General features: G+C 36.3%; 1 protein-coding gene across 2 annotated transcripts in view; it reads left to right on the top strand.

The window, feature by feature from the left end:
* Nucleotides 1–11,179: 11,179 nt before the first annotated feature.
* Nucleotides 11,180–26,831, top strand: part of ACSL3 (acyl-CoA synthetase long chain family member 3) — a 66,759-nt gene continuing 51,107 nt past the window's right edge. The window contains exon 1 of one of the 2 annotated variants that reach the window (XM_051983459.1): nucleotides 11,180–11,422. The gene's annotated coding sequence lies outside the window, so the exon portion shown is untranslated. Of the gene's footprint in view, nucleotides 11,423–17,380; nucleotides 17,479–26,831 lie in introns of those variants that run through there. The other variant, XM_051983460.1, reaches the window with a different exon arrangement.

Genomic DNA, 26,831 nt, shown 5'->3' with positions numbered 1-26,831 from the left:
TTTTTCTTCCTTATAAGTTTACTCACTTATCATTTTATTTATTTAGTTTCACACAATTTCATTAGAGAAAAATATGAAGTAAACCTGAGGTTATCTAGCTAAAATGCAGAAAGAATTAAATAAAAATTTATTGCAGATGCATCACAATTTGATTATATCACTCTGCTTTTTCAAATGCAACAGCCAGACTCTGGCCAGATGCAGCCTTTAACATCCAAATCAAACAAAAATAAAACAAAAGGCCTCTTTGGATATCTTTCCACCAATTTCCAATATGATGTTTTAAGATTCTTTCAAATACCTATTTTCCTGGCATGTCTGTTTTTTATTTCCCCTACCTCCATGAGGCATGCTTACTTCAATTCCTTTGAGCTGGGACTTGTTTTGCCTTATACTCTTTCATTTAACATCTTATGTGCAGGAAACAAAAGACTTTCTGTTTCTGTTCATTTATGGAAATTCTTTTAGATTTCAGGAATTCAAAATTTTTGTTTTAAAAGCAGACGCTTTTAATTTAGAGTCCGGATAATGCCTTTGGTTTTCAATCTACTACAAAGAACTATGAAATACCACATAAAAAGTTCTGGATAGTTTATATATTGATTCTAGTGAGTCATTAAGTAGATTTTCTTAAGCAATGAGCCATTTACTCTGCCTAAAATTTTTCTATGGCAATATATTGGAATTTCTTCCTGTCTCACTACCTTCAATATCCTCAGTAACTAACTTTATCATCAACTAAGTCCTCCATGATGTTTTGTTTTTCAGTTCACTTCAAGGTAATGAGATGTTGGCTTAGTGGTTTCCAGATGTATTTTTTTCTTAGTTTCATGGATTATTATGACAATGACCAAAATCTTGGTGATGAGCTTTTTCAGCCTGATCTGATAGAATCTGCCAGAACTTGTATGCCACAATAATTAATACATTGGAGGAAGATTTTCTTGAAAATCCTAGGTGAACTCCAAGATATTGGTAAATGTTCTATGGTGGCTTTATGGGAGGACATAGACAAAAACTGCACAGACTGAGAAAGAGTGAAGAGGCCTTATAATGAATGAAAGAAGCAGACACAATATTAAGAAAACAGGATTACAATTTACTAGCATTTACTACACATATTCCCTTCCAGCGGATCAAAACCTGGCAAAAATGGTTAAGGTACTATGTTTTAAGTATCTTTAATGGATAAGGTACCAGCCTCTAATCCTAGGATGAACTTGTATTGTTGGGTTTTTGTCAAAGCAAAGCAAAACAAAATTTTTTCTTCCTACTACTTTCTCAAGCTTATTCTTTTTTGTTTTCAAAGTGGTACAAGTTTTTGTGCAAAATACTTTGTGAGAAAGTATTTTTCTAATTGGTCTACTCCAAATCAACTCATCCTATATTCTGTCCTCACTTTCACATCCTTTTATCTACCAGGTAAAAAACAGGAAAAGCAAAGCCTTAGAATTGGCTCAGAAAAATATTATGGAATGAGGAAATAAATTTCTCATAAAATAAAATCCAAGCCAACCAAACCACTTTGATGAAATGTCACATAGGACTTAGATTTGTGAAATTCAAATAATTTTCTAAAATTTAAATTATTCACAGAAAAAAAAATGCATGGAAAAGTTAAATCTTCATTTACAAAAGTAAATAGTGAAGTTTAATGAAGATTTTTTTAAAGAACTATTTTATGCTAAAATAGTTCAGAAAGGCCATAGGCCCTGTGAAAGGAACGTCACTAGAATTTGGAAATACAGTAAGAATCAGAAGTATATATGAGATTTAAATACTTTAGAGGAGGTTAAAAAAGTATTGATGCAGAAACTTTAGGAAAGAAAATCTTTTTAGCTTAAAAGGCATTCTCAGGCAATTTGTGTTGTATATAATTGAAACAACACAGGACGATAGGTCTATTGAAGATTGAATGAGCAGACCCACTTTTAATCTTTTGTGATCCTTGCTGTCATGTTGTTGTCAAAACTCCAAAAGCCACTGACTCCAAAAGCTACTAGGTTTGAGACACTAAACACAAGTTTTATGAGTAAATTTTGCTTTCTGAGTTAGTGATAGGACAACTAACCAGGTGGATGGAGAACATTCAGCCTCACATCCTTTTGTACAAGAAACTTGTGTTTTGAGTGACAGTTAAACATAAAGACAGTTCACACCTTCCTCTGTCTCTTTAATGTGTATTAGGAAATCAGATTTATGTAATTTTGAGGGTACCTACTCATGAATTTAACAATGTCTACTTTATTTAGATTAGTCTTTTATTGATATTAATGGGTACTTGGAGAATATCTTGTCATAGGAATTTGGAAGACTTTCTTAAGCCCAAATAATTAACCATTGCTTAAGCACCCAAAAGGCTATCAAACCAAAAGAAGGCAACTCAAGGGTGTAGGGGTGAGAAAGAAAGAGAGAGAGAGAGAGAGAGAGAGAGAGAGAGAGAGAGACAGAGACAGAGACTTTTCTAAGTCAGAATTCATATTTATCCCGAGATGATAGCATCCATCTACAACCCTGAGAGGATAACAAAGAATATTGAGCAAAAAACTATATTTTAATTTTTTAAAGTCAATTCTGCATCCTGTGGACTCCTTATGTTGTTTCACAATTGTTCTGTTCATTCATACTATTAAGTACAAAAGCACATTTTCCTAAATAAATATCGATTATGTTTGAAAGATTTGTGACCCTTTATTGAACTACTTAAGCTTAGTCAACTTCAGAAAACTGATGTCTTCATCCAAGTCACTCCTTCCTGAAAAAGATGAGTAAATATTTGTCATTTGAACTATGGTGAAAGAGCAGAGACATACTTTGCTTCTCCTTTTATGTCCAATTCTCTAATTTATGTCCAAAAATACCTGCCTTATAAAATAAAGCAGTCACCTCTGGATGTTTTTCTGAAATTTCATTGTTTTTCTCAATGAAAATAAACCCAAAGGAATGTAATATCAAATATTCATCTCATTAAGACTTTTTTCTTAAGTATAAAGGTAGGTAATCAGATTAATGTGATTTTTAAAATACATCTATATATATATATATATATATATATATATTTTAAATTTAATGTTTATTCAATCAGCAGGATGATTTCAAAAAGGCCTGGATAAACTTATATAAACTGATGCTAACTGAAGTGAGTAGAGCCAAGAGAACATTGTATATAGCATAGCAAAATTATACAATAATCAGTTCTGAGGCATGTGGCTCCTTTCAACAGCGAGATGATTCAGGCCAGTTCCAATGGTCTTTTTGCTTGATTTTTGTTTTCTTCCTCAATTTTTTTTCTTTTTGATCTGATTTTCCTTGTGCATGATAATTGTGGAAATATGTATAGAAGAATTGCACATGTTTAATATATACTGGATTACTTGCCCTCTAGGGGAAGAGGTGAGAAGGGAGGGAAAAAAAATCAGAACACAAGGTGTTTTTGCAAGGGTGAATGTTGAAAATTATCTATGCATATGTTTTAAAAATAAAAAGCTTTAATAAAAATTTACTGTTTATTATGATCTTAACAAACAACAATGAATGTGAACATTTTAACATACAAAGAATAGAAAACAAAAAATATATATGAAACTGTCAAGTTCTTCCTGTGATACTTTGTTTTCAAAAAAGTTTGTATTACATTTAGGATGATAGTAACAAAACTGCTCTGCTTATCATGTTCCCTAGTAAACTTTTTGTGTAAATTCTTCATTGATATTATTCATATTAGCATGATAGGGAATCATCAGAACCATGTTTTCTTAGAATGTATTGCTCCTTTAATTTCTTAGTAAATTTTAATCTTCTTATTATAAAAGAGAAATTCTCATAGAAATGCTCCTTGAAAAATGTGACTCGAAATCTCTCTTTTATCAGAATGACCAAAATAATATTGTAGGGTCAACTGATCCAGTCACGTATTCCTTGATTTCCTTTGTTTGTATCCCCAAGCCTTTTATCTGCTCTGTCCTTGAGCCCTCCTTCCTGTCAGTAAGGTCTTCCTTAAGAAGAATTGGAGCTCTTTGAGAGCAAAGACTCTTCCTCCTTCTTTCCTTCCTTCCTTAATTTCTTCCTTCCTTCCTTCCTTTCTTCTCTCTGGCCCAAAATTCATATCTTCATTGAAGTAATATTGCATTCTAACAACATATCAATATACAGAGAAATAGCATTGTTCTAGAATTATAAAAATTCTCAAATGAAAAAGCAAAGGAAATGCCTGAGGGGAGAGAGCAGCAGCAGCAACCCCAGCAACTCCAGGACCATGTTATATATATTTTTGGCCTATTTGTGCAGGAGAACAGATGCTTTAATGCAATATAAGTTATCCCCATTTTGCTTGAGTACCCAGTGAATCAGCTGAACAGGCTCTGGAGATAAAATGCCATGAGGAAATGTAGAGAAAAAGAATAAAAATATCCCACCCACTTCACTTTGATCTTCAAGGAGCAGTGGACCAAGCCCAAGCCAGAACCAGTTAGAAAGGATGGAAGGAAGGAAAGGAGAGAGAGAAGAAAGGAGGAAAGTAGAAAGGAAGGAAGGAAAGAAACAGAGAGAGAGGGAGGAAGGGACTGAAGGAAGGAGGAAAGAAATCTCTACCAGATGATTTGATATGCTATTTGGGAATGTAAGTGACTGGAGATTGACATGCATCTTTGAGCCTGAAAGCATACTTTCAGACTGTTTCAATGTACTGATCAACTTTCCTGATTTCTTTCCTTTTTTAAAAAATAATATTTGTTATATGGGATGGTTCTTGGGAAGGGAGGAGGAAGGATACTGTTTGGAATTTTGGTGATATATCAATAAAATTTTATTTTTAAAAAAAAGTTTTTTTTCTCCTTTTAGTAAAACTTTCTTCTGTTGGGGCAGCTAGGTGGTAGAGTGGAGAGCACCAGTCCTGAAGACAGATATACCTGAGTTCAAATCTGGTTTCAGAAACGTAATACTTTCTAGCTGTGTGACCCTGGGCAAGTCACTTTAACCCCAATTACCTCAGCCAAAAAAAATATTTTTTTTTTCTTCTGTAATATTGTTTTAGTCAAGGGTACCTCCATCCCTCTCATCAACCAGGATCCAAATCTTAACACCCATCTCTGCAAATACAATTATTGACTTTTGTCAGTCTTGAGGTCTCCATGTCCCCTTCTGTCTACTACTTATATAGTCACTATTCTAGCTCATTTTCTAGTTCCTGGATTATTGCAATAGCTTTCTAATAGGTTTTTCCTAACCTCAAGTCCCTCATTTCTAATCCATTCCCAAATCAGCTGCCTAATTTATATTCCTAAAGCACAGGCCTGACTATAACATTCTCTAGCTCAAAAAATCTCAGTGGCTTTCTGTTATGACTCGATTCCATTGTTTTGTCATGTAAAATCCTTTAGTACTATAGAGGCTCTTCCAACTGTTTCATTTTTACAATCAGGAAACTGAGTTGGGTGACATCTCACTCATGGTCATACAGGGAATGTATACAGTACAGGGACTGAAGCAGGATCCTTTGTGATTAATTGGGAAATCAGACTCAGTATATTAGAGGATATCATGTTACATTTCTCCAGATTACCTGAGTAGGGGCCAAAATCCAGGAGAATGAGAAAATTCCCTAAAGTGAGTATGGGTATTTATTCATAGTATAAATCTATTTCTGAAGCAAGGCTATATTCTGAAGAGGATCAAAGCACATGGTAGTGTCATCCCCTCCTTCCCCTTTCCTGTAAAAACTGAACTTACCATAAGAGCTGTCATCACAATGTCACCAAAAAAAAAACTGCAAAGACTACTTTAACGTCAACAACAACTGACAGGCAGGATTGTCCTACAAGCACACATATTCAAAACAAAGTGGTGTGTCAAGACATGTTTCAGCAGAAGGATTATGATGATTGATAGCTCAGAATTACTACTTACAGGAATCCCCACCCTACCCCTGAACATGTTGGTGAGATACACAACCCAAAACTACAAAAAGTTTCTCAGAATACTGTATTATTGGGAAGTATTTTCAGTCTATTTGTTAATTTTGGTTACAGGGAAGATTAAATTTGAGGGCTGAGTATGTTGTATCTTAAGGGTTTGTATAAATTGAAAATATAAAGTATTCTGCAATTTGATAAAAGTTTTAATTAAATTATGTTTCCCCTAAAATGTTTTTTAAATCAAAAATCTAGAAAAAATAAAATTCCCAAATTAGAATTAGTAAATTAGCATAACCAGAAGATAATCTTAGAAATATGAAAAGGTTTTCTTGATGTAAACAATACTGAGAAGTATGGCACATACATGCTGGGACATTGAGTGATATTGGGAATATGAAACAAAAAGAAATGAAAGGCAGGAAGAAGTTCCTCCTTTGACTAATAGGGATCCTGAAGAGTTAAAAAGCTAAGTGCCTTAATTTTTTTAAAAAATGAAATTAAATGATTTTATCAAAGAATTGTTTAATGCAATAATTTAGATTTAGTTGTTAGAAGAAGTAAGCTCTAGCTCCAACTCTGTCAACTAATCTTGGGCCAGTTTTTGTGGTTTTCTGAATTTTAGTTTCCTCATCTATAAAACGTTAAGATTAGACTGAATCAAACTACCTCAAGTTTTTCATTGGGAGAATTCACTTTTTTTTTTCTTTCTTTCTTTCTTTTTTTTTTTTTTTTTTGATTGGGTATGGAGTATGGGGAGTAGGGACTGAAGGTGAAATGTATAAATTGACAGGAAAAGTTCATTGTTGGCCTTAGCAGATAAGGGTCTGGTGTAAAAAGAGAAAATGGAGGAAAAAGTAAGGAAAAAGAAGGTAAGAAAAGAGGAAAAGTTAAGAATAATGAAGGTATCTTCCTTTTACCCCATAGCAATGCCTGCAGATTATAGGGAATAGGCATTAATTAGGTGGGAAGATATTGCTCTGAAATAGAGCAATTCTGGCTTCCCATTCCATCTTTTGGACATCTTTGATTAGGTGATGTCTTTGGAGAATAATGTGGTGAAGGGGAGAGAACTAGACTTAGAAACCTAGATCCAAATTCCACCATTTTCCCCTTACCATTCGTGTGATTAGGAATAAATCATTTAACCTCTCTTTCATTTTTCCCCTCTCTGTCAAAGTGGGCTGATAATTTCCCCAATACTTAACTTCCTTTACCTCTCTTGTTGTGAGGAAGACATTCTAAGCACTGAAGTACTTGTTGATTCTACATCTTGCCATCCTTTCCACAAGAACTGCTAGAGATACTTGTCCATTGCTGTGACCGAAAAATGAATCACACTGTAGTCAGCTTGGTGGTGAACCTCTCCAAACTTTGCTTAGGTCCTCAATGACCAATAAACAATTCATTGTTGACTTCCTAGCGAGGAAGCTCATATAAGTTGAGGAGGTTGATGAATTGAGAGATCAGGAAGTTACTAGGTCATCAATGTAATAATGAATTAGACCTAGTTCTAATTTAAATAATTGATTGAAAAAAATTGAGAGGGGGAAGCTAGGTGGCACAGTGGATAGAGCATCAGCTCTGAATCAGGAGGACCTCAGTTCAAATCTAGCCTCAGACACTTAACACTTCCTAGCTATGTGACCCTGGCCAAGTCATTTAACCCCAGTTGCCTCAGCAAAAAAAAAAATAAGAATGGAGAGTTTTAATGGGAAAAAACCCCTATAAGTTAATGTTTTAATGCTATTTTAAGCTAGTATTATATTAATATATATCAGCAGAGTATGACATATAAAACTTTTCATTGTATTGGTCATTTAAATCAATTGAAATTAATGAGCATTTATTGAGCCATTATACAGAAAACAGCTTTAGGTGCTGGGAATCCAAAGGCAAAACCAAACAAATCCAGTCCTCCTCTAGGAGGCTATATTCTTTGGTGACCATGATCTTTAAAAGAAAAAAAAGTCTTTTTTTTTTTTTTTTTTTTTTTTTGCTGAGGCAACTGGAGTTGTGACTTGCCCAGGGTCACCAGCTAGGAAGTGTTAAGTGTTTGAGATCAAATTTGAACTCAGGTCCTCCTGACTTCAGGACTGGTGCTTGATTCTCTGTGTAGGAGGTTATATTCTTAAGATTAGTGTCTGGGGCATAGTAATCTTAATAAGTGCTTGTTAATCGGTTGGCTGATACAATGTGGATATGATATATATGCAGATAAATAATTGCAAGGTAACTTGAGGAATGGAGAAGCTCTAATAGTACAGCTGAGTGATTAGGGAAGGGCTTTCTTTAGAAGTAGCTTCTGAGCTGAGTCTTGAAAGAAGCTAAGGATTCTAAGAGTAAGTGAGAAATACAGGGTATATGAAGGTGGGAAGATAAGACATGGAATGCTCACTATGCCAGCTTTGGGGAAGGGGAAGGTCCAGTGGAAGAAAAACCTGTACAGGGGTCAAATAGGATAAGATCTGAAAAAAAAGACTATTTTAGTTTTCAAATGAGGTAGTTTCAAATGAGGGCGCATGAGGGAAACAATAAAAATGATTTAAAGGATAGGCAATGGGCCCTTGGGGAAAGCTTAAAAGAGACAAGATTTTTTTAAACTAGAAAAGAGGAGGTGAAACGGTGATTTAGTCATTTCTATATCTATTAAGAGCCCTTATAAAGAGGATTCTGATCAACTGACTGTTCTGCATTATCACAGATGGTACAGCAAGAGGAAATGAAGCTAAATTTTGGAAAATTGAGTTGAGAATGTGAGAAATCACCCAATATCCTAGAGACCCTTTAAACATTCTAGGTCATAGTTCCAAGGGAGATTGAGAGACCTGTAATTCTGGAAGTCTTTTTAGAAATGAAGAATAGTAATTTTATAGAGTCTTTGGATTTACTGAACTAAACATTTCATAAGAAGAGAAAAATGGAATCAATTTAATAAATCTGTGAAAGCTCTGTTAATGTTTCCAAAGAAACACTTATTAACAGAATAAGCATCTAGCAACTATAAATAGAATTTTTGATTCAATTAATTAAGCAAACATCTTTTTAACGTCTACTATATCAAAGCACATATTGGAAGTCCTGCATAGTATATAAAGAGCTAGCCTCGAAGTAGGGTAGAATTGAGTTCAATATCGACCTCTGATGCTTACTAGTTGGGTGATTGAGTAAGTTAGCTCCTTTCACTTTGAGAAAAGGAATATTAAAATCCCCTCGTAAAATCTATAATTTACAAATCAGGCTTGATTTATTGTTTCATAGATTGTCCTGGTTTAAGGAAGTAATTGGGAAAATACTAGGGTATTTAAAGCATTCCAAAATATAAACATTTATCAAAAATTATTTTTGAGAACAAGTGTAACAAAATACAGTACCATTTACTCAGTTCTCATACCTCCAGTATACATCATATTCACATATAGCATTAAAAAACTGCAATTTAGTAAGGATGTTGAACATTTTCTCATGGCCTTATACAGTTGGATTTTTAAAAATACAGTTGTGTAAAAGGTTAATTTAAGTGGATATAAATAAGTGCTATTAGGTTGGTAGGGTTCAAGCTTAGGTTTTTTTTTTTTTTTTTTTTTTTTTAAGTGTTAATTTTGAAAGCGGTTTCCTTAGTTCTGTGAGGGAGAAAAACACACACTAGGTTGCAAAAACAATATGCTAAGAAGTATTTTCAGATATGAAATTCTAGAACCTATTTTTGGGGAGTATCAAATGACAATATTTCAAAGGATTTAATGAGTAGCAGAATTTCTATAGGATTCCAGTGGAAGAACAGGTTGCTCAGGTAAAGCATCCGTTCCTTTAGGTAGATAAACTGGCTTCAGGCCCAAGTTAAGTAGGATGTCTTTGTTCACGACATCACTCCGCCCCATTCTGGCTGCTAGAGATTCTTTAGGGAAGTAAGCCCCTACTTTAGCTAGAGGCTAACTAATGAAAATCACCTTTCACCTACTTAAAGAAGATTTGTGTCTGAGCTGATCTCAAAGCTCTTAGTCCTCTTTACGTTAGAAGATTCTAGCTTTTCTGCATTCAACAAACACAACAAAAAAAAGTTCTCCTTCTTGAAGTGGAATACTTGCTTTACTTTTCTACCTTGGTATATAATTCAACTAAATAAATACATAGAGAAATTAAAATTTTTTCACTGGCCCTGGTAACCCGGAGAATTTAGTATGGAAGACAGAGAGGCTAGAGACTATATCTATCATTTCATCATTGTTTTTAAAAAAAAATTGCAGGTGAGATGACCATTCCAGAACTGGTCTATACAGTCCCTTGAACTGGAAGAATCTTAGAGAGCTGCAGAAGGCATGAAGAGGTTGTGATTTTCGCAGGGTAACACATCCTGTGTTCGAGACGACTGTTTCTCGGTCTTTCTTCCTAGCTCTCCCTAATAGACTAGCTTCTATTTCGTCTCGAGAATAGGATCCTAAAATTAGGAATGTTTAGTTAATTAAGCTTTTTGCCATAAAATTGCATTGATTAGTGGTTAATTTCAGTGGGAATCTACTCATTGTGTAATCTCATTTTCCTTCCATTATTTAGAGTAATTGACAATACACTTTTTTAAAGCATAAGAAAGCATGAGGCTTGTAAGTCAGAGGTCATAAAAGTACGCGTTGACAAAAAAAAATAAAACCTCACTTTTCTACATATTTTATTAAAGGGGAGGCTAATAGGGGGAAGAGAATTTTCTTTTTGCCTGCTGCCAGACGTTAAGCGTTCAGCTCTTATTATTTGGCGTTGTCAAAGCTTTTTAGTCCGAAAAGTACCATTTTTTGCAAAAACATGTCAATTAGTGCTATTAAAAAAGAAGGAATGAAAATACAGGTACTTCTATGGATTCTATATCGGGCAACAGGAATGATGCACTTTCGATTATTGGAAGGAGATCCCACCCTTCCTCCCCGCCCCCTTCCCCCCAGCCCCGCAGCAGGTTGGGACCCAGACATAGTCGTACTGCAACAGGGGATCAGCGCACGCCCAAGAACAGCCGGGGAAGCTTCCTCCGGCTTGACTCTGGAGCCCGAGCCCAAATGACCTGTAGTAACCTCGCTCCTCCTCCTTCCCTCCGCTGGCTTTACTCTTCCCGGCCGGAATTCGATAGGCTCATCTCCTCACGCGCCACCACCGGAGGACCAATGGGAGGCTGCGGCTCCTGAATATGCAAACGAGCCGCTGGGAGGTGCGTGTCCCGGACGGTTCAGGACTTAACAGACATTGGCTTCCCAGCGCCCGAGAGTGGCGGTAGCGTTAGTCGCCACGGTCAGGGGGCGGTTGGGACGCTGGGTGGCCCGGGAGGGAGGGAGGAGGAGGAGGAGGAGGAGGAGGGCCTCGCTCCGCCTCGGAAGTGCGGCCGCGGGTCCTGCGCCCGGAGCCAGCGGGCGAGCTAGGGGGTGGGGTTGAATGCTTCCAGGCCTCTGACCGGCTCGGCGCGGAGGCGGACGGGGAGCCGAGGCGCGGCGCGGAGAGCCGGCGTTCGCAGGCGGTGGCGCCGGCGCTGGGTGAGTGAGGGACGCACGCCCGCCGGCCCATTGTTTTTTTTTTTTCGGGTCGAGGACGAGCCGACCGCCGGGCCAAGGCCGGGACCGGGGCCGGGGAGCGTTGGCCGGCACGCGGGCCCCGCCCCCGGCCTCCCCCCAGCCGCTGAGGGCCTCGGGCGCGCGCACGGGGCCGCGGGGGTGGGGGTAAAGCGTGCGCGCCCCCGGACCCGCGCGGCCCGGTCCGGCTTCGGCCCAGGCTACTGTTGCTTCTGGGGGGGCTTGGGCTGGGGACCCCGAGGCAGAGACTGCAGATGCCGCACTCCACCTCTCGGGAGTGGTGGGGGTGCGCTCTAGGAGCCTTGCTGCTGGACCTGACAGCGTGGGGGCGAGGGGAGGAGAGCCTGGGGGAGGGGCTCCAAGCATCGCTGCGTGGAGAGTGTGGGGGGAGACCCTGCGGGGGGCGGGAACTGTTAGAGCATGGCTGCTGCTGAAGCTGACCTACCGTGGGAGGGGGAGGCCTCTGAGCTGAGCTGTGCCGCTGCCGGACCTGACAGCGTGGGGGTGACTGGGGGAGAGCCTCCGAGAACAAGGCAGCTGCTGCATTGGGGTGATAGGAGAGCAGCGTGGGGGTGACTGGGGGAGAGCCTCCGGGAACAGGACAGCTGCTGCATTAAGGTGATAGGAGAGTCTTGTCGGAGGGCTGGGGGTTCTAAACATTGCTGCTTCTGGACCTCTTAGCGTGGGAGTGGGGGAGTGAGAAGGGGGATAGCTTGGTCTAGTTGGGAGGGTTTCAGAGCTTTGCCTATCCTTTTGGGTCTGGTTAGCGGGGGTGGAAGAAGGAAAACCTGGTCTGGATGGAGGGTGGGGGGCTGCTGGTTCTTGTTTATTAAGAGGCTGGGGGGTGGGGGGGGCTGTGTGCTATTAGGGGCATTGCTGCTGCTGGATCTGTCATAGCTTGGGAGGGGAGGGTTAAGACTGCATGATCTGGATTGGGGGTGAGGGTGTTGTTTCCAAGTCTCTATGGTAGAAATTGAGGCATAAATTGTCGGGGTTGGGTTGAGAATTGAGGCCAAACCCATACCTGAGCCAAGCTAAATGCACCTGAAATGAGACTTTTATTGTTAAGGTTTGACAACTTTTGTAGGGGAATCCCTTGGCAAGTAAGATGGACGAAATTGGGTTATGGTCTACTCTACCAATCCAAATTGCCATTGGCATTTGGGATAAATAGCACAAATGGCGCAAAGAATGTGCCATGGTTTTTGGTTTGGGTTTTTTTTTCCCCCTTTGGAAGCAGTGCATATCCTCTTGAGACCTTATTCTTTTGATCCAGGTTGTCAGTGCATTTTGGAGATTTCAAAATCATAAGATTTTTAGCCAGAAGGAGACCTTCCAGATAATAAAGCCAACTCTTAAGAGAAGTGACTTGGCCTCCAAGACTTTGCTGTAAGCAGTAAGCACTAAGATGCCTTTATGACCTTGGACAGTTCAGTTCCTTTCAACAAAGCACTTCCCATGTCCAAATCCCAGGTTTGTGACCTAACATCACAAGTAAGCTTCAGAGCCTGATCATATCTGATAGTCAGCCCTTTCCCCCCCATCCTAAATATAGCTGGAAGACAATTTAGAGACAAGTCCAACATCTTGATTTTACAGATGAGAAAATTGAGGCCCAAAAGTTAAGTGATCTAGAATCTGAAGCTGTATTTTGATCAGGTCTAACTGATATCCAAGTCCACTGCTTTATTCCCTCCCTATACCATGCTATTTTATCCTGTGATTTGGGCATAAAAATATTCAGAATGGCATGGAACACTAGATCTTGTGTAAATGCATGGGAGTTTGGCCATGTTACTATATTTTATGATCCAGGAGAGCTGTGGATAGTAACACTGGCATAGCTCCTCCTTCATGGTTATCCAAGTTTAAAACGTTCTGTTTTGTGCATGTCTCTTGATTTAATGCTTGAGAATTGATGTGAGGATCAATTGGTTCTTGAGACACCTTAGTAGTATATATATATTGGTATATTATTTCCCTAATCATCTCTGTGAATTTTCTTTTTAGTTTAAATTTCTCTCAACAAGCTAAAAGTCCAAAGTGTAGTGTGGATTAAAATTACTGTTGGGAAAACTGACTGCTTTTTGTTCCTAACAAGGTGCTTGATCTTAGTCAAATTAATTAATCTCTCTTATTTTAAGTTTGCTGGCTTGGACTAGAAGATCTTTCCAGTTTTAAATCTATGATCCTATTAATCCATTAAATGAAAGGGTTGGAATGATAATTTTAAATCTTTTCCAGTCCTGTGACTCTAGATTGATGTTTATCTTCAAAGGAAAGTCTTATTAGAAAGTATAAATCGTGAATCTGAAACATGTTCTTTGTGTGGAGTAAAGAGATCAAAATCCTCAGACATTGAATATATTTAGAGGTTTTATTTCTTTAGGTTTCATAGCTCAGAGCTGAGAGATCTATGGGCTCTGATGAGACTCTTCTGTTATAATGTGGACATGGAAGTCAAATACTGTAGGTGCTCATACTAAAACTGGAGCCAGGGTTTTACCCATGTACAATTGCATAATTTTTGATTAATCTCTTAATGCTTCTAAAAGCCTCATCTTCACAGATGTAGACGAAACTTTTGGTCATAGGAACCAAAACTCTGGAACAATCAGTTCCCTCTTTTCTTCTCTTAGTTTCATCTCTAGCATCATTGCAGGTTATATACCATGGCATTCAATGAGTGAGAGAAAATTTTGTTTTCAGAATAAATAGCCAGTCTTTGGAAATCTCAGGTTAGTGGTACAAGGAAGGGGAAGAAGAGGGAAGCATAGATATATAAAAATATATATATATATATATAGTGCCTACACTTTGCTAGATGCTGCTGCAAGTGCTTTTTACCAATATTCCACTTGATCCGAAGTGTTCATCTTTGGCTTCTAAAAATGAAGATAAATCACAGCTAATATTTATAGGGTGCTTATTCTGTTAGGCACTGTACTGAATGCTCATTAGGCTTATGATAAACTGAGTGTTGATATATGATTTAAGTGACTGGCCCAAGGTCACACTGCTAGGAATATGTAAGAGATGAGAAGAAACTGAGAAGCCAGAATCAGCTATGCTTAATTTAGCCTTAGCACTGGTTAGTTTCAGGAAGGGAAAACTTGTAAATAGACAGGTGTAAAGAGAACTTGGTTCAGATTTATTACCTTAAAGCTATGCTAAAAAGAAACTTGTAACTTTAGATGAAGCTTATCTCTTTTCCTGGGGAAGTTCCCCCTCACTAGAGATCAGTATCTTCTATGTATGTTATAGAGAATTGTCTAAGACACTAATAGGTTAAGTGATATCACACCCTCATTATTTGAAGTAAGACTCAAATCTTCATGATTCCAAAGCTAGCTCACTTCACTGTTTCAAACTACCTGTCTTAAAAAAAAAAAAAAAAGACAAATCATGAAGTTGGACTTTTAGGCACAGTGATGCAGATTGCAATATTTCAGATCATATACATAGATACTTACTTCATTTTAGTAAGTGTTGAGCTAGATTATTCTGTTAAGTATCTGATGCAGACATTTTAACTTAAATTCTTGGAATGTGCTTCTGAGGAAGGAGGATTGATACTCCTTTAGGATAAATAGAAAGAACATTCATTGGCTTTGGAGTCAGACCTGAGCTAGGTGGCTCTGACACAGTGGTTACTTTGAATAAGTCACTTAACCTCAGGGGTAATTGTTTGTTCCACAAGAAAAAAAAAAGTTGTTCTTTGAAGTGCCTTCCTCTTTTAGACCTATGGAATTGTGTAGTGACTAGGCCTCAGGTGGCAAAGAGAGCTGAAGTTTAACTGCTTGAACAAGTGCTACTGCACAAAATCATAGTATTAAATCGGCTTGAAAGATATTTTTTATCTTTTATTAAACCTTTTAATAATATGACTTACGTTGATCTTTAGTTTCACAAGAAAATACATTCTTATATTCCCTTTAGATTATCAGACATAAATGCTTAGAGGGATTTGATTTTAAAATGTTCTATTAGATTTATCATCAAATTGTGCTTCCTTATGATATTTTGCATTCTTCATGAGTCATTTTGCTGTTGTACTTACCTGTGCCTCTGACAGGGTGCTTACTGGCTGTGGTCTCTGAGATATGTCTGTACTCTGGTGTTCCTTCTGCCTGTCTGTTGAAGCCCTCACTATCCTGTAACTGGTTTCTCATCCAGTTCTGTCTTTAACTTGGTCCTCTCAGATTTTGTTCAAGGTCTGCTCAGTTCCTGCGACATTCTCAGGGTGACTTCGTCAGCTCTCATGGTTTTGTATAGTTTTCTTTTCTGATGACTCTTAGATCTATATAATCATAGTGATGGTGATGATGATGGTAATCACAACAATAATAACTTGCACTTTGTAAAGCATTTTACAAATGTTTACTTAGTTGATCATAATTACCTTGTGTTATTATCATCATCTCCATATATATCTCCTATATATACTATAGGCTCAGTTTCCTCTGAGCCATAGTGCTTGACTGTCATGCATAAAATTGAGTCAAGGTTTTAACTCAGATCTTCCTCCTTCCAAGTGATGCTCCTTTGTTCCCTCTTGTTCTTGTTTATCCTTCATTCTCAAAGAGGAGCAGTGACATCACAAAGGGATGTTTTGACCTGCTTGTGAATTGGACTTAAGGGAGACCCTCAACCTTGCCCTCTCTTCATGAGAGGCCAGTGGATCTTCCTAGAGCCTTAATTGTCCCAATTAATAGTTATCTTTTGGACTGGAGATATGTCAAACCAATCATGTCCAAAACTGAATTTAGTCTCTTTTCCTGCAAACTGTCTCTTTTTTCCAGACTTCTCTATTTTCTATTCTACCAAGTTCAAAAATCTCATCGTTCTCTCTTATCTCTTAGTCTTCCTCATGCCACATACAGGCAATTGTCGAATCATCCTGCTTCTGTTTTCACAATATTCCATATCTGACCCCTTCCCTTGGACTCAAAGCTGCACCTTAGTTCAGGTCCACATCTACTTTGTTGCACTTGTCTCTTTATCTCCCCCTCATTCCTCTTATCTTTTAGAGGCAGCTCAAGTGTTGATCTGCTAATGTCCTTTGTCCCAAATTAACTTGTATTAACTACTTTGTATACATTGGTATTTATTCATTTTATGTTTGTTACATGTATTTAAATTTGTCTCCTTTATTACATTGTAAGGTCCTTGAGAGTATTTTTATTTTTATACTCATGTTACCTGCATATTGACTGAGCTTAATAAATGTTTAAGCATTTTTCAATCATATCTGACTCTTGATGAAGTTTTTGAGGGTTTCTTAGCCAAAATGTCCTGTTCATTTTACCAGATGAGGAGGCAAACCAGGGTTAAATGACTTGTTCAGGATTAGTATTAGTAGTGTCTGAAGGCAGATTTGAACTCGGGAAAAAGAGTCTTATCTGTTTTACCACTTAGCTACCCTTAATAAATACTTCTTGGTTGATTTGTTGGCTGCACTGGTAGTATCAGAATGATAACTTGCTTAAAAAAAAAAAAAAGATCACTTGATTGCACTAGAAAATCTTAAAACAGGTCTTTAAACTTAGGTTCCATAAACTTTAAAAAACCTGTAGTAATGTACTATTTTGAATCTGAACCAACACTTGATATTGTTTTTAATCATCATTTTACTGTATAATTTGTTAGTCATTATATATATATATAATTCGTATTAGTGAAAATTTCATCTAGTAAGAAAGTATCTTGAGCTTCTGTTCATCACTTATTTAATCATGACTAAATCTTGGTAAAGGATTAGGTTATAGTAAATAGATTGTTTACCAAAAAAATTTCTAAATTACTTTTTTTATTTTATTTTTTTGGTAAACAAAGGTGACAATTCAGAGACCAATGGTAATACTTTTTTTTTTTTTTTTTGGTTTACCCGTTGACTGTAGGGAAGTTGAAGGTCAAACTAGAATTCTTTCCTGTCATCTACTGGTCTCCTGAGATGCCTCTAAAGATAGTGGAAGCCTTATTAACATTCCCTATGCACCTGCAAAGCACTGTTATCTGATGTGAGTAAGAGCCTTGAAGTTCCTTAATATGGCCCCTTGGGTGGTATGAGTCATTGGGCACCTTCTATCTTAGCAATAAGAGAAATAAAAAAATCCGTTTTCAGAATTTTTGGATATCTAGAATGGAAACTCTTCCCATTTCTGAAACTTTGGTTTCACAGATAAGACTTCTTTTATGAAATTAGTAGATTGCTTAGTAATTGGTTATAGGAATTCATATGTAACTGAATTGTTAAGATGCCAAGGCTATCTGAATTGAATAGTCAGAGGAGCATGATCAATGCCTTGACTTACCCATGCTCAAAAAGAACCAAGTTTATTTATATTTCACTTTGATTTTTTTCTATTTACGTTTGAATTTTCAGCAAAATAAAGAAATTAAAGGTCTTAGGAAAAGAAAAACTTCAGTCTTCCCCTCTTAATCCTCTCCCCATGTTGTCTTCCTGTTGGATTCATTTCCTCTTCCATATTCCATGCAAGCATGTACTGGTTTTCTAGTCCCCCTTTTTAAAGTCATTGATTCCGTCTTTTCCTGGGAGATCAATATTTTGGTTAGATGGGCTTTTTGGTTCCTTCTGAGTTAGTCTGTTAATTAAAAAGTCCTTTTATTTTAATAAAATTTACCATATTTTTGGGGGGGTTATGGAGGCTTAATGCTCAGTAATTTAATAAAACTGATACGGATTAAAAACATTTTATTTTTATTAGGAACTTAAATCATCAATAAGCATGAATATTTCAGCAAAAAAGAGAACAAGGTTATATATTAATCTCTGAATCTTTAATGTACAATTTCTTTAAAACTGATATTTTAAATTTAACATAGTTGTAACAACATTGCTCTGCTTTGTATCCCTTCTAAACTGTTTTCTGTTCTCTTTTATGTATTTTTTCTACCAGTAACATTTTTCTTCCTTAAAAAAAATACTATTACTACTATCCTGCTCCCCTTAACAACTGTATTTGGCCCTACTCTCAAATAACCTCCTTCCCTTCCCTCCCCCCCCCCCCCCCCTTGAAATAAATATATATAGGCAAACAAAGCAAATTCATTACTGGTTATGTCTGAAATTGTATGTTTTATTCTACACTTCTAGTCAATTATCTCTTTGCTAGGAAGTGGGAAATCTCAGTCTTATTTAATATCAATCTTCTGGGATTCTTCTGGGTTGCTTATTGCATTCATTAGTGTTTGTAACTCTTAGAATTGTTTATCTTTACCTTATTGTGACCATTGATTATTCTAATTCTTACCACTTCATTCTTATCAGTTTTCCCAGATTTCTCAGAATGTGTTCATTTTGTCATTTCTCAGAATGTGTTCATTTTGTCATTATAGAGTAGAAATATTCCATTATATTCATATAGCATAATTAGCTATTCCTCAATTGATGTCACCCACTTTTCCTCAGATAACTTTGTACAACAAAAAGTGATATTACAGATTTTTTTGTACATAGGTGGATCCTTTTCCTCTGACTTTGACATCCATCTGGGTTTAATCCCAATAATGGCATTGATAGGGCAAAAGAATATGTACAATTTGATGACTTCTTGGGTCTGTTTCCAAATTACAGAACTTTTGGGCCAATTTACAACTTCAGCAACAAACAAGATATTAGTGTCCAGGCCTCCCAAAGTCCTTGTAACAATTATCTTTGACCCTTTCCTCTCACCCCAACTCTTAAGGGTTGTGAATTGGAATCCTTCAGTTTTAATTTACATTTCTCTTAGTAAAATTGGAACTTTTTCCCCATATAGTTGTTGATAAGATTGCATATCTTCTAGCTGATGTTGATTTTAATTATAAAAACTCTTATTCCTATACAAAAGTATGGGACAGCTTAATCTTTTGTTTCACTTTTATGCTACTATGGTAATCTTAGGTTTCCTTGATTTATTTGTGCTTTTTTTTGGTGTAGATTCAGAGTACTTTTATGACCATACTATTTCAAGGATGTTTCATTTAATTTAGATAGCTTTTGAAATATCATTGCTTTTCATTCCTCTTAAAAAAAAAAAATTATATCACCTAGATTTCCCTGTATTCTCCCTTCACAGAGCCATCCTTTTTAAAAAGTAATTTTTAAGAAAAGAAGCAAAATTCAAAAACAATACATCAGAAATCCTTAACGTTTTTTGTTTTTCTGACTGCCTTCCTATGGTCTGTCATTTTAACCATTGTTATTTTACTTCTATTTCATTTTTTAAAGGACACTAGGCTATTGACTCTTTGCTGCTTCCCTTTTTTGTATTCACATTTACTGTTAAGTATCCTGCATTGGTTGCCTTTTTTCTTGATAGTTGCACATCTCTATTCTTAGGAGTTTTATGTATTGCCATCCTTTTCTCACCTCAGCATGCTTCTTTGCTCTTAATATCTATTTTCATTCCTGTGTAATTCTGCCTGCCTATTTTATTATTTTTCTTTATTTTCAAATTGTGACTACTCCCTGGGGACTAACCCCTGGTATATTGGAGTGGAGTTAAAACCTATCTCAAAGTTGGTAATAATCCTCGGGGTAAGCTCTACCTTTACATGTTAACTCTGACGACAGGGAAAAAAATATGTCTCCCCCTGCAACTCAGAATGCAAGTGAGTTGCCTTTTTTGCTTCTGTGGAGAGAGTTTCAACATTAGGAGTTCTCATAATTGATGAAGTTACCTCTCCTCATGAAAACAGTGTTACTAAAACTCTGCCATTAAAAAGGTAAAAAAATGCTCTTTTTGGGGAGGGGGGGGTACACCTTTTATCACTTTATACTAATTTAAACCCTCCCAGCTCAATTATCAAATGGCTAATATTATACAAATTAAATCAATACATTGGGCATGGCCGAAAATGTCTTATTCTCTATTTGGGGTTCATTATGAAATATTTGTAAAAAGTGCTTAGCATATAGGAGTTGCCCAAGTGTTGTGTATTCTTACATAATGCGCCATCTCTTCCTTTATCTTCATTCACATGATCACTACCTTAATTCAGCTCCTGATTACTGCTCACCTAGTCTATTGTTATTGTGCAGTGACCAATTAGAAAATTGGTTTCTCTGCCAAAACAGCAATTTATAACTTCTTTTTAAGTTAAAATGGATATATTTTGCTTTTATATTACTTAACTTTTCCTCTGTATTCCCTTCTCTCTCCACTTGTTCTTCTGGGAAGCCTTCCTTCATAATTTTTGTCTTTCTTGGCAATTGAGATTAAGTGACTTGCCTAGGGTCACACAGCTAGGAAGTATTAAATGTCTGAGATCAGATTTGAACTCAAGTCCTCCTGACTTCGGGGCTTTTGCTCTTTCTACTGCACCACCTAGCTACCCGCCCTTCATAATTTTTTAAAAGAAGAGAAAGAAAAATCAGGAAAACCACCCGTTCTTTTTTGGGGAAAAAATTGGACAGCATATGGAATGTGCCATACTTGTAGGTTGTAGACCCCTCTTTTTTCTTGTTTCTCCCTTGAAGCCCAGCTTGCTCTTTAGCTCTGCTTATTTCACTTTGTATTAATTCATGTTAATCTTTTTTGTCTCTGTATTCCTTTGTCATTTCTTATACCACAGTCATTTTCTGTTGCATTTATGTACTGCAGTTTGCCCAATAAGTGGGCATCTACTTTGTTTCCAGTTCTTTTTTTTGCTATAATGAAAAGTGCTAGCTAATAACTTTTTATTTGCCTGGTGTTAATTTTCTCTTTCAAAAGGTGGTGGAATTGAGAAGAGGAAATTCTTACTAAAAAGACAAAGTAAACATCTACTAAAGTAGATGGTTAGTAAGATGGAAATGATGGGAACTTTGAGGAGATGTGACCCTGTCATCCTAGGGTTTATGATAGAAAAGAGGAAATTCGGTTATAATTTGACATGGATTTTGATTGTGGGAAAATAAAGTTCAAAGAATTCTGAGAAAATAATGATATAATAGACTAAAGTCATCTCAGCAGATCCTTACAGGTGAAATTCTAAAAGGCATACCGAGTATACATATAAATGTATAGGGAACTCAACCAATTAAACTTTTTAAAAAATGTATGTAAGATAAAGATAATGTGAATAATAGCATGACATGGTATTGTAAAAATTGTCAGGACTTGGGATGGAGAATTCCATCTGCATCCAGAGGAAGAAGTATAGGGACTTAATGTGGATTGAAGCATGGTATTTTCTTTCACCTTTTTTGTTATGTTTTTTTTTTTTTTCTTTTTCGTGGTTTTTCCCCTTTTGGTCTGATTGTTCTTGCACAGTATAACAAGTATAGAAATATGTTTGAGAGAATTGCACATGTTTCATTTATATTGGATTGCTTGCTGTCTTGGGGATGGGAGAAGGTAAGGGAGGAGGGCAGAATTTTGGAACAAAGAGTCTTACAGAGGTGAATGTTGAAGACTATCTTTGCATATATTTGGAAAGATAAAATACATTTGAAAAAATAATTGTGTGAGGAATGTTCAGAATGAGATGAGACTAGTGAGAAAAGCATAGGACAAGAGAGGTTTTTTGTTTTTAGCTATAAAAAGACAAATACTGACAGCAGTGAGAAAAGAATTACTTGGTTTTGTTTTCTCTTTTCTTTGCAAAGGAGACCAAAATGATAAAACAAATGACTTGAAGTTGATATCCAAAACAAGCATGAATTCAAGTCTCCTGAACTGCATCCTGGTTTTTGTAGATGTGATTGCTGAGCCCCTGTCAGTGGTATTTGAAAAATAGAAAGAGGTGCTACTAGATTAGAGAAGGGCAAACATTGTTCATTCTCTCTGTCTGTTTCTCTCTCTTTCTCAAACGGTAAGGAATAGAGCCTTTGTAGTAGAGGTAATTTGAGTTATATTCCTGGAAACATTTTAGAATGAATCATTAAAGAGAACATGTAGGTAGGAAAATGGTGATTACAGAGAATTACCCTGGCTTCTTCAGTAATATGTCATGCCACATTAACTTCCATTTCCCTCCTTTTTTTTTTTTTTTTTTTTATGAGGGGAAGATATTATAAATATGACTTAGGTAGAATTTAGTTATTTATTTTTGTGAGGCACTTGGAGTTAAATGCCTTGTCAGTGTCACACAGCTAATATGTGTTAAACTGAAGTCATATTTGCGTTCAGGTTCTCCCAACTCTATGATCAGTTCTTTATGTGCATACCATCTAGCTGCCTCTTTTAAGTGGATATTAGCAGAGGTTTGTGGAGAAGATAAGTCAGATGGATTTAGAATTTGTTGGATGGTTGGATTCAGAGAGGTGTTGACATGGACAATTCACAGTCAAGAGTTTATGCTTGTTTTTTTTGGATGTAGATGGCATGCTCCTCAAATTGTGCAGGTGATCTCTGGGAAGTATAACATTGATGATACAGTCATCAAAATAAACTCGGTGAGCTCTAAAACATTGGACTTAATCCATTAAGATGAAATTTTAAAAGGACAGACTTTTGTGTTGCTTTTGAATTAAAAAAAAAATCAACTCAAGTATAAGGAAGACTTAGTTAAAATTCAGTTATTCTGAAACAGATTTGATGGTTTTAGTAACTAATTCAACATGAGTGCATACTCTGAAGAGCCAGGCACATAAGCTAATATAATCTTAGGTAATGGTAAGGAAGTAATATTCCCATTCTGCTCTGGTCAGGCTTCATCTGTAGTAAAAGTGTCCAGGTCTGGGTGCAGTGGTTTAAGAAAAATAATGATTAAATGGTAAGTATCCAGAGAAAGACAATAAGATCTCTCTGTCAGGAAGAACCTGGGCATGTAAACAGAGAAGAAAAGGCTTGGCCAGGATGGGGAGTTGGGGGAGTTGAAGGGCTGTTATCAACCAGGAGCCATAGGTTACAGAGATAAAAATGAAATAGTCTCTACTCAGTAGAAAGTATTTTTTTAAAAATAACTTTTTATTGACAGTACACATGCATGGGTAATTTTTTTTTTACAACATTATCCCTTGCATTCACTTCTATTCTGATTTTTCCCTTCCCTTCCTCCACCCCCTTCCCTAAATGGCAGGCATTCTTATACTTGTTAAATAAGTTATAATATATCCTAGATACAATATATGTGTGCAGAACCAAACAGTTCTCTTACTGCACAGGAAGAATTGGATTCAGAAGGTAAAAATAACCTAGGAAGAAAAACAAAAATGCAAACAGTTCACACTCATTTCTCAGTGTTGCTTCTCTGGGTGTAGCTGATTCTGTCCGTCATTGATCAATTGGAACTGAATTAGATCTTCTTTTTGTCGAGGATATCCACTTCCATCAGAATATATCTTCATACAGTTTTGTGGTTGAAGTATATAATCTCCTGGTTCTGCTCATTTCACTCAACATAAGTTCATGTAAATCTTTCCAAGCCTCTCTGTATTCATCCTGCTGGTCATGACTCAGTAGAAAGTCTTAAAGAAAAATCTGGGTAACTTTTGCATGAGTATGTGTTAGTGGAATCCCTATTGTGTAGATAGTCACTTACCTTCTCTCAAATGCTTTGAAATCTCCCTTTCTATTTCATCCTCCCCATAGCTGCCAAAGTGATCATGCTTAAATCAGAGGGGACCTGATCTGGCTCAATAGATTTGACTGGTTCTCTATTAGCAGCACCTTACCTTTTTAGTCATTAGAGAGATAGACTAATGACATATGTGGTATATGCCAGATGTGTCTTTACCTTCACACTCTTTGTTCCTGATAAACTGGTCTTTTTGCTATTCTTCACTTACCATATTACAACTCCTTTCTCCATGTTTCTGGTTTGTTTGGTGTTCTGCATGCCTGAAATGTATTTATTTTCTCACTTTTGCCTCTTATCATCTTTATTTCCTACAAAGCTCAATCCAGTTGCTATTTTAGTAGTGGATTTTTAGTTTTGTCTATGTGCAAATGCCTTCTATACATTTTATATATTACATATGTGGATATATATACACACATTGTCTCCCTTTGTAGAATCTAAGCTATTTGAGGGTAGGAAATGTTTTACTTTTTGCAAGAATCTAGTACCAAGTAATGTAGTGTTAATCGTTCAGTTGTTTCAGTCATGATCTATTCTTCTTGACCCCATTTGGGATTTTCTTTGCAAAGGTTCTGGAATGGTTTGCCATTTTTCTCCAGCTCATTTTACAGATGAGGAAACTGGGACAAACAGGGTGATTTGCCCAGGGTCAAGTATCTACCTTTAATTATCTGAGGCTGGATTTGAACTCATTATAGTGAGTTGCACTGCATCTAAACTATACCACTTAGTTTGCCTGTAAATAACATAGTAGGCCCTTAATAAATGTTTACATAATTTGATTCCTGGATAATTTATAAACATTTATTGAATGAATACTTCATTCAATAAGTTTTATTTATAAATTTGTATATATAAATAATAATAATTTATATAATAATAATTTACACATAAAATTTTATTTATAAATAAACTTCATTCAAAGCAAGAATTTTTTTCTTGGTACAATGAATTTAAAAATCATGTAAAACAGGATCTTTTTCTCATTGAACTTAGGTGTTTAATACCATGCTTCTTAAGTATTTGTGTAGTCCTGAGGTTTATAGATCCCTTCTCAGTGTAAGGTTTTTAAATGGATAAAATGAAATACATAGGATTACAAAGAAAATCAGTTATATTGAAAGTTAATAGATTCTAGGTTAAGAACATGTGATTTAATAGGATAATATACATTAGAGAGTAAATTATAAACAATAAATGCATACAAAGGTACAAACAAGCACATACTTGACCTAACATTGTTGACTAGTTTTGTGAAGTCTCAAGGAAAATAATGTCCTTGGGGCATTTTCTTTGTACTGATTTTTATAAATAGAAGATTTGTTCCTGAGCAGTCAAAATCTGAATTATAATTGTTAAATATATTTTATATCCATAGGCATAAATTATATAATACACAAATTTATATGTATATACAAATTATAGATCTTTATAGAGAAAACAATGCATTGCAAATAGGGAATGCAAATATTGGGGATTTAATTAAGCAAAAACTGTAGGTAAGTAATGTTAGGGTGGGGCTGCTTGTTATGGGTTCTAATCCTTTAAATGGGTTCTGAGAAATGTCTTCTTTTGGGATGAGCCAGTTTATGAGGTGATGAGTCAGTTATTGTGTCAATAAAAAGTGAAATAAATAATTTTGATTGTAGATTCTCAGATTTCTGTTGCTTGATTGGATGATAGTTTGATAGTATCAGAAGAAAAAGAGTGCTTTTGTCAAGCTCTGGGAACAAAAATCCTTAGATTTCTCTTCATCCACTCTTTCTTTCTTGTCATAAGAACCAAATAATTTTAACAAATCAGCAAGTAGACATAATTTATATACTTCTTAAATTAGGTAATGTACATTAGCTAATACAATAATGTATTAATTGAACTTTTGATGTGTAAAAGATTGTTAGGGTCAGAACATTTATTGAAGAAAATCTAATAACAGGTTATCAAAGGGAAAGTCTAAAAACCTGAAATCTAGATGCTTTCTGTTTGTGAATCTGAAGGTGCTAATCTTAAAACTCAAAATTATAGAATCATTGGATTTCTGACTTTGAGGAACTCAGTGGCCATCTACATCAATCTATATCAGAAAAGAAGTATCCTTACCTCTCTGACAAGTGGTAATTCTGCTCTTTGAAGAAATATTGAAATATTAAGTATAGATTCTTTTTTTAGTAATGGCTTTCAGGGAGTCAATTCTCAAATGATCTCTCCCAAATGCCAGAGCTAAGAGAGATTGGTGGTTATGGTTATAATGGATGTAACCCAATTGGAAAAGTATGAGGCATAGTCTTTTAATGCTGAAGGGTGTGGGGAGGCACTAGTATATGTGACTCATAGAAAGAAAAAGTTTGGATCATTTTTGTGGGATGTTGAGACAAATGTGAGCCCATTTGAGAATTGGAAAAAGATGTGATAAACTAATACCAAGTTTGTATGATTTTATTATATAGCTTGAATAGGAGCATAGAGGATAGGAGGCATGCTTGGAAAAAGACACAGTAACTTGACGTTGGGATATTGAAAAATAAGTTTGGAAAGCAGATGAAATCATGGAAGATGAAGAGGTTATGGTTTTGGGGACTGAACTAAGGGGACATCAAGATGTATATTGAAGTCCTCAGCAATGAAAGCAAGGGTTGACGTGAAGAAGTTTAGGAACCAAGTGTCAGGCTTGAAAAAGGAAGGAGGGAGTATGTCTTGTTAGTTGGTATATAGCAGGAAACAGTCTGGACAAGGTGATGGGTAGTGTTGGTATTAGAAAGAAGGTCTAGAAATGGGAGTAAAGAAGAAGAAAGACATCCATTCCTTATGTCCCAGAGTATTACTTGGAGGCCTATATGCAGCCTAAAAGAATGGCTAGGAAGCA

Source organism: Antechinus flavipes, chromosome 3, assembly GCF_016432865.1.
Source record: "Antechinus flavipes isolate AdamAnt ecotype Samford, QLD, Australia chromosome 3, AdamAnt_v2, whole genome shotgun sequence".
Classification (NCBI taxonomy): Eukaryota; Metazoa; Chordata; class Mammalia; order Dasyuromorphia; family Dasyuridae; genus Antechinus; species Antechinus flavipes.
The sequence above is the reverse complement of the archived record's forward strand: the minus strand, read 5'-3'. Positions and strand labels throughout refer to the sequence as shown.